Source organism: Mus caroli, unplaced genomic scaffold (assembly GCF_978045245.1).
Source record: "Mus caroli unplaced genomic scaffold, Mus_caroli_1 scaffold_7, whole genome shotgun sequence".
Classification (NCBI taxonomy): domain Eukaryota; kingdom Metazoa; phylum Chordata; class Mammalia; order Rodentia; family Muridae; genus Mus; species Mus caroli.
The window spans coordinates 67,106,659-67,115,837 of record NW_028227262.1 but is presented as its reverse complement, the minus strand read 5'-3'; positions in this window follow the sequence as shown (position 1 = coordinate 67,115,837).

The following is a 9,179-nucleotide window of genomic DNA, read 5'->3' as shown; positions in this document are numbered from 1 at the left end:
ACAGAGAAAGGACCTTCAGTTGAGGAAATGCCTCCATGAGATCCAACTGTAAGGCATTTTCTCAATTAGTGATCAAGGGGGAAAGGCCCCTTGTGGGTGGGACCATCCCTGGGCTGGTAGTCTTGGGTTCTATAAGAGAGCAGGCTGGGCAAGCCAGTAAAGAACATCCCTCCATGGCCTCTGCATCAGCTCCTGCTCCCTGACCTGTTTGAGTTCCAGTCCTGACTTCCTTTGGTGATGAACAGCAGCATGGAAGTGTAAGCCGAATAAACCCTTTCCTCCCCAACTTACTTCTTGGTCATGATGTTTGTGCAGGAATAGAAACCCTGACTAAGACAAATTGGTACCAGCAGAGTGGGGTATTCCTGTGACAACCTGACCATGTTTTGGGGAGGACTGTGGAAGGACTTTGGAACTTTGGGCTTGAAGATCCATTCCTTGTTAAGAGCTCTGTCAGATGTTGTGTAGGAGCTTGGAAGATAATGCTGAGAACAGTGCAAAAGATGGAGGCCTGGTTTGTGAAATTTCAGAGGGAAAATTAAAGACTCTTTTCAGGGCCATTGCTGTTTTTATTGTGAAGATTTTGTAGTTCTGGTTAGCTGGGGCTGAAGAATCAGCTGTGATTAACAAGATACCAGAACTACTAAAGCAAAAACTTTGCATTACTGGGACTATTGATGCTGGTTAGCTGGAGCTAAGAAATTAGCGGTGATTAAGAAGAGACCAGCATCATTGAGGTGACATCTTCTGGGAAGTGTTTTCTGAAAGCACAAAGAGGCTGTGTTCCAGAGATAGCCAAGGTTGTACTCCTTCTGCAGTGGGACTTGGTAATGTGTAAGGGTCACCCAGGTGGTACTGGTTTTGAAGGCATGAAGGGGTCACATAGCAGCTCAGGCTCGGCACTGTGAGAGGCCATGGAAGGCCATAGGTGAAGGTGCGGCCCCAGTTGTAATTGAAGGCCCAGGACTGAAGGGGTCATGCAGTGTTTTGGAGATGCCAGTACCATGAGATGACCACCAAGAGCAGCAGCAGCAGTGGAGTACAGGCATCTGGAGCCCAGAGGACGACGTGTGTGCTACAAAGGGCATGGCTGGAGAAGTGACCCAAGCCCTTGGAGGAGCCCAGAAGATCGTGAGTTGGATCCCAGACGTTGGACGGTTGGAGATTGATTTTTGCTTTGATTGTGACTGTGCCCTGATATTTTCCCTCTTGAAGGAAGAAACTGTTTTAGTGGAGCCCACAGTTAAGAGACTTTTAATTGTAAAAAGACTTTGGATTTTAAAAGAGATGGATATTTTAAAGAGATTGAAATTTTAAGAATATGTAAAGACTGTGGGACTTTTAAAGTTATTTAGATCTTGGGGATGAATAAGAATGTAAGGGTTGAGGCTTACTAGTGATGTGTTTGTGTGTCAAGTTGACAAGGGGTCAATTGTACTGGCTATTTTTGTGTCAACTTGACACAGCTGGAGTTATCACAGAGAAAGGACCTTCAGTTGAGGAAATGCCTCCATGAGATCCAACTGTAAGGCATTTTCTCAATTAGTGATCAAGGGGGAAAGGCCCCTTGTGGGTGGGACCATCCCTGGGCTGGTAGTCTTGGGTTCTATAAGAGAGCAGGCTGGGCAAGCCAGTAAAGAACATCCCTCCATGGCCTCTGCATCAGCTCCTGCTCCCTGACCTGTTTGAGTTCCAGTCCTGACTTCCTTTGGTGATGAACAGCAGCATGGAAGTGTAAGCCGAATAAACCCTTTCCTCCCCAACTTACTTCTTGGTCATGATGTTTGTGCAGGAATAGAAACCCTGACTAAGACACATTCACATTGGCCATCAATCTCCAATGTTTTCTATTTAATGTCTCAGAAACACTCGCCAAGCCATTAGTCAGTTCCCATGAATCACTACAGACACATACTGCAGGACTGCTCAGGGTGTTGGTGAGCCAGGCTTTAAAGTTTCTCTACCCTAAGAAGTATTTTGGAAAGACCATTGGTTTGGGTTGGGAAGACACAGCTGTGTGGTGTGAGCTAGCACTCTGGACAGTGAGCCCCACAGATCGCAACTTGATTGGGTCTTCTAGATTCTCTTGAGACAGTTTCTTTATGCGTACTTCAACTTGCCATGGAGTATGTACTGCTGAAGACAAGCCAGCCTGTGAGTTGATAAATCACACAAAACCTGCCACATTATGAGCAGGCTAGATTTTATGATCTCCAAGTATCTCTTAGACATTCAACGTCCAGCCCAGGAGCAATCTAGTAGCTCTGCTCTCACGGAGAGTTTATGAAGGCATATTGGTTTATGAAGACATAGCCTAACCCATCAGAAACTTGATACTTCCATTTGAGACAGGCCAGGAAGATCTGTGATTCCTCCACCAAGGTTCCCCGACTAACACAAGCTATTTTACCCATACCTTCTCCCAGGGAAAAAAAAAAACAGTTCCATGAATCATCAGGCTCACAAGATGCTGACTCTCCCACCAAAGCCTTATGTCTGGGCTTGACTGAGAAATGACCTTGCTAAGGTGACAGAAGTGAGGATCTCTATTGTCTTGTCCAAGCTGAGCATAGCAGAACCCAAGGCACATGATGTCCTATGTTAATGCTGAGGTAAGCAAAGTATATCTATCTTCTCGTTGCTGTAACGAAACACCTGACACAACCAAGTTACAGAAGAAAAGGTTTCTTTTGGACAATAGTTTAGTAGAGATGTTGTCTATGTTAGAGAAGGCTTGTTGATTGGAGTGAGAGGTAGCTGGTCATGGGGTGTGCACAGTCAGGAGGCAGGGAGAAATAATACTTGCTCCTTTCTTTTTCTTTCTCCGTTTTATTTCATTATGAATCTCACTCCTTGGGATGGTAACACATTCAGGGCTGGTTTCCTCTCTTCAGTTAAACCTCTGTGAGATTGCCCTTACAGACATGTCCAAAGCACCTCTGAGGTGATTTTAAATCCAGTCAGACGGAGAGCTGAGGTTAGCTATCTGTAGTGACTCAAATGGAAAGCCCTCCCCGCGCCCTCCCCCGCCATGCCCCCCCCCCAGCTTAGGCCTATGTGATTGGGTACCCTCCCCACGCCCTCCCCCCCCCTCCTGCCCCTAGCTTAGGCCTATGTGATTGGGTACCCTCCCCCGCCACGCCCTCCTCCCCTCCCCCCAGCTTAGGCCTATGTGATTGGGTACTTGGTTCTCAGTTACTGGCGCTGTTTGTGGGAGATTATGGAGCCATTAGGATGGGAGACTCGCTGGAGGAAGCATGTCACTGAGAGTAGGCTTTCAGAGTTTTGTAGTCTTACCTCACTTTCGGGCTCTCTCCCTCCAGCATGTGGATGGAAACGTGATCTCTCAGCTTCCAGTTCCTGCCACCATGCGAGTCACCTGATGCCATGCCTCTCCACCATGGTGGACTCTTAACCCTGTGCCACCATAAACCAAAACGAACACTTGCATAGAGATGCCTTTACAGTTGCCTTTATTCTTAGTATTTTTTTTTTCAGGGCATCAGGAAAGTAAATAACTCTACATCCCACACGTATCTGTGGACTAACAGAGGTATCGATAAGAAAAGCTAATGCAGCCAGCAGGCTTGGTGGCTTGAGAAACTTCTCCTTTCCACTTTAGGGGAGAGTGCTTCTGCTTTCTCTGCTTTGGAGTACAACGTTTCTTTACCTGTTGTGTTAGGCAGCGTTGTCATCAGTGTGACCAAATCACCCCAAGACACAATCAGATGGAAGATTTCTTTCCTCACAGCCTCAGGAGTTTCAGTCCAGAGAGGAGGAGAGGACGTGGTGGATCAGAACTGTCAGAGTCATGGCAGCCAGAAGGCACAGTCGAGTAGCCACACGAAGGGCCCAGGCAAGATATACGCCACAAGACATGTGTGCAGAGATGCATTCCCTCCAGCCTGGTCCCAGCTTCCACAGTCCCATCATCTCTCAAGTGTGTCCCAATTCTGAATCTATTACTGGATTAAACCACTTCTCAGATCAGAATCCCTCTCATCTGATCCCTGCAGAAATACCCTCACAGATCCAGGGCTGTTCTATACTAATGTCTCAGGCAGCTCTCAAGCCAATCAAGTCGGCAATGGAGATTAATCACCACTTCTGTTTTCTCCAACCTCACTCGTTCATGGGGAGGCGCATTACATCATGGCATGCTAGACAGCACCTCCCTAACTTCTAATTCAGTAGGTCAGTGGTATTTTGGTGTGATGACAAATCTTGGTCGTCAACTTGACATATTTGGGAGGGGGAAATACTGACTGAAGAATTGGCCTTTGGGGATGTCTACGGGACACTTTCTTGATTGTTAATTGATGCAGGAGGACTCAGCCCACCGTGCACAGTGCCATCTTTAGAAAGATGGGCCTGAACTGTATGAGAAAAGTAGCTGAGCAAGAAAGGGAAGCAAGTGGTCAGTATTTCTCTGAGATCTCTGCTTCAGTTTCTGCTCTAGGTTTTTGCCTTGGCGTCCCTCAATGATGGACTGTAATCCACAGGCAAATAAACCCTTTCTTCTCAAGTTGCTTTGACCAGTGTTTTCTCATAACAACAAAGCACAAACTAGAATATCTAGGGAAATAACAAGAGTCGTTGCCCTTAAACCTTTCAGGCCACTGTTAGTATCACTTTTTTTTAATGTTCCCCAAGGAAGTAGCACAACTTTTGTTACAAATTTGGTGTGGATTACACAACTATATATTTCTGCTAATTGCAAAGAAATTCCCCCTTCATAATAAGTACATTAACTAGACAAGTAGGCTCAGGATATGGAAGTAAAATTCCACCTATGTAAAGAGAAATGAATAAGTCATAAAAGAAATTTAGTTATCCAAATTACTTTTCTGAGGACAGATAAATATTTGAAGGATACTCATGTAAAATGAGAAATCAAGTGGACTAAAAAGCAAAATAATGAAGAAATCTGCTGCTCAATTTATTTTGTATTTTTAAGAAATTTTCATATATATATATATATATTACATATTTACATACATACATATATACACATACCTTGTCCAATTTTCTTTCCCATAGATACCTAGACCAGCTCCAATTCTTAGCTATTGTGAACGGTGCAGCAATTATGGTAGCTGTGTGAACATGTCATTGTATGGTGACATGATTCCTTTGTGCTTATCTGCAATAAGGATTGAATTGGAACACATGACATTTCTAGTATTTAATTTTTGAGGAACCTCTGTGGTGATCTCCCTGTTGCATAGCCATCACCAGCTTACAAAATCTCAGCTTTACTTTTTGTGCCTGTTTGTATCTATGGATTGGAAATGAGGTAAGGAGACTAGAAAGAGAACCTGTCATGCAACATAATTCCTGGGGAGATGTGAACAAGTGCCTGCTCACTCCAGACAGGGACCCAATGTCAGATCTAAGTACAGACCCTTCCAAAGTCCAGCTCAGCCTGACAAGCTGAAGAGCCCCTTTCAGGTGGCTCAGTTGCTCTAAGCTTCTTCCAGGCTTTCCTGAGAGTGTCTCTCAGCAGGCCTTTCATTTGTATATGCTTGAGCAGGAAGAGACCTGGTGAATATGGCCAGTTTCATCGACTTCCTTAGCCTAACGAGCTTTCCTGCAGAGTGGAATGCTTCACCTGCCCTTAGAAAACCTCTTAGTCGCCATTCTCTTGCTGGGAAGACACACCATGTCCAAGGCAACTCTTATAAAGGGAAAACATCTAATTGGGGCTGGCTTACAGTTTCAGGGGTCTAGTCCATTATCATCATGGCAGGGAGCACGGCAGCATCTGGGGCTTTTTATGTCAATCCCATGGTCCCAGCTCTCATGACAAATCGCTTTCCTGAATGGAAATAGTGTCCCCAGGAAAAGGAAAGGTATTGATGTGGGGACGAGCTAAAGGGAACAGGATGCTGATGTAGATACTGTAAGAATGACCATTTAAATGCTGGCTGCTCTGTGAGGAGTTTGAGGGACAGCACCTCTCAAGATGGACAAATCCTGCCCCACCCCACCCCACCCCAGGGAAAAGTGCAAGAATAACTTCACCTTCCCTTTGACTGCGCGTGGGGATTCTAATATGTACATTTCTGCCTCATTAGCATCTCCCTGATCCTTTAGTCAGCCAGGGGAGCCCTCTTGTTCTGAGGAAAAGCAGTGCCTCCCCAGGCCTTCCTTCACTGTGCAGTTCATTTTGTCAGCGCCAAGCACCCCACTCTTCAGTCTCCGTGGAATTCCATCCTACTCCACTCCAGTTTTTCCCAAACCTTCAGCCACCCGGGATAAGATACTTTAAAACTTCCCTCGTTAAGTAGCAGGAAAAAAATCTGCTCATTTACAAGAGCTTTCTTGGAATGAAATCTTGACAAGAATCAATTTAAGAAAGAAGAACTTTTTTAGACTCAAGGGGATCATTTCATCTGGGCCAGGAGAATGGCAGCAGGAAGGAACAGTGTGTGCGAGGCCAGTAGCAGCAGGAGCTCAGCTGCTCAATCCAATGTAAGTCCTGAAGCAGGCAGAGAACAGGATATAGGGCCAGGCTACAAATCTTCAACACCCTCCTCAGTAGCCCACTGCCTACACTGAGGCTCCACCTCCTAAAAGGCTCCACACATTTCCCAAACAGCACTGACAGTGAAGGAACAAGCGTCCAAAACACATGAACCTATGGGAGACATTACACATCCAAACCACCACAAATGCCTTGTGAGGTGCAGTTATGTACATGTATATCCTATTAGTTTGTTTTAATGGTATTTTTCTAGTCGTGATTGGCATTCTATTGCAGACCTATCTTAAGAGGATCTAGAAGATAAAACACTTTCCTCTGCTTGCTGCATTACTATGATGTCGTTAAAACATTGTCACTCTCTAGAACACTTTTATAATCATCAACTTATAAATAAGGCTATGTTGTTTGAAGTTACAAGTTCACCAGTATCACAGTATCCTGACTACTTGGTCATTCTTTTCTTATCATGTATATTATATTATATCTTATATTATGAATTTGCATCATAAATATTTTCTCTGCTAGGAACTCGGGGGAGCATTTTCCCCTGAGATGAAGAAACTTGGCATCATTTCATTAAAGTGTATTGGGGCTGAGACAAAACAATGGACAGCAAATACAACAGAAACTCGTCTGTTGAAGTTTTGGTTCAGAACGTCGCCCGAGGGTGTCTTGACACCTCATGGACTGTCCTCAATGTGGTAGGAAGACCCAGGTCTCTATATAAGAAAAGTTGTTCTGCAACTCACAATAGCATTCTCCCCATTATCAGCCTTTCAACTCTTTTGCCCAATTATACAGTGTTAAAGTTTGGAGACCTTATTCAATGATTCCTGTAGTCTCTTATACCTGACCAGTACATTGAGACAAAAGTCAGTCTTCCATGATTCAAGGATACTACTTAACAAAGTGCTTGTGTCCATAATCATAATCACCTGTGAGGATGTTTGTGGGCCTCTGTGAGGTGGGTGTCTTATGTACTTCTAAGTTACTGCATGATTTAACTCTGTCTCTGTGTCCAGCATTCATTGTTCATTTCTATACAGTATTTCCTCCTGTATGATGTTTTAGAAGGGCTTGACAGCTCCACTCTTGGAAGCGCAACTACTCAGTTGAGTATACTGTGCTATGCTGTTTACATACAGATGAGTACACTGTGTGATGTGAAGCACTGGATGACCTTGTGGGCTGAGCAAGTCTGTCAATTGTTAACACGCCACAGCTTCACCTAGCCCAGGGAGATCACTGATAGCAACTCATGAGCAGGCCATTCTGCATATGCTCCCAAGCTTTCTTTTGTTTAGGTAGCTTCTCTCCAAGGTGCTTATTAGAAAATGCTACTTCATGAATACAAATTCAGGGAACGTAAAGAGTTCTTCTTATCCCACCTAACTGTCTACTGGGGAGGGAGGTCCAACATGATGCCTGGACTTAATGACATGAAACCCTGGGTACTGGCTTGTGAGGGAACTGGAAACCTGTACTCAATAGTCCAGGCAGGGAAAGGAACCACAGAGCAGCACAGAAAGACCTCAATTTCTCCAGAAGGAGACACTTTCCTTAAGGCACAGCTTTAGTTCTTGATTGCTTTGGTCTAAAGGTAATGGGTGACTTGAATCAAGCCAATGCCTGCTACCAACAAATATATGCCAATGGTTTGACTCCTGGCTTGAGAACTATTGCTTCAAAAGTGTTCCAAATGCTCACAAATTTCCATTAGCAAATGCAATGTCCAGTTCTGAAACCAGGAGCCAGGGCCAATAATGTACCCATAGTCTCTGGAAAGAACTGTCTTATTTATCAATCTAAGCACCAGGACAAGGGCATGAAGCTTGGGTGGGTCTTTCAGTGGGGAGAAGGGGAAAGACAAATAGCTGAGAACAGAGTGAAGAGGCACAAGGTAGTCTGAGTGCCCTGGGTGCGTGCCTGGAACTCTAGTGAGGGGGATTGTGGCCTGGAGATGTAAAGATGCAAGTCAGCCTTTCCCTCCACCAAGCTGCTTTGGGCAGAACATTTTATCACTGCGACAGAAGGAAGCTAGAACACTTCTTTAACAGGAACCAAAATAAACCCTTTCCCCCCTGTTGCTTCTTATCAGCTATTCAGCCACAGAGATGAGCAGAGTAATGAATGTACAGATATTCTCAACAGAAAGAGCAACAAGGGTCTGATGAATGATCAAATGAATGAATGAATGAATGAATGAGTGAGTGACTGAGTGAATAAATAGATGGATGAATGAATGGATAAATGAATTAATGGATAAATGAATGAATGAATGAATGAATGAATGAATGAAATCCCAGCAGAAATTCTACTTGGAGATGTGGACTTAGACTGCAAGATGTCTGCCAGGCTCCGGAAGAGCTTCAAAAGAGGCTTTATAGCAGCTGGACTTGGATGAATGAATAGGATTCTGGGAAAGAATTAGGAGAAGTGGGTTTAAGGCAGGAGACACATTTTTCTATTTATACAACTCAAAATAGTATGTCCCCCACTCTGCTGCCTCCCTTATCCACATGAGAAATATACATTCATCTGCAGCCTCTCTTCAGCCCTTAATGCTGTTCCGTTCAAATCTGAATTCAGAATCTCGGCTGTAAAAGTCGTGTCAGTTCATTTAAGAGCACGGGTGTTTTGCCAAAAGAAGAGAAAACATTAAACCCGCTGGAAGCCCACTAAATGGCTAGAA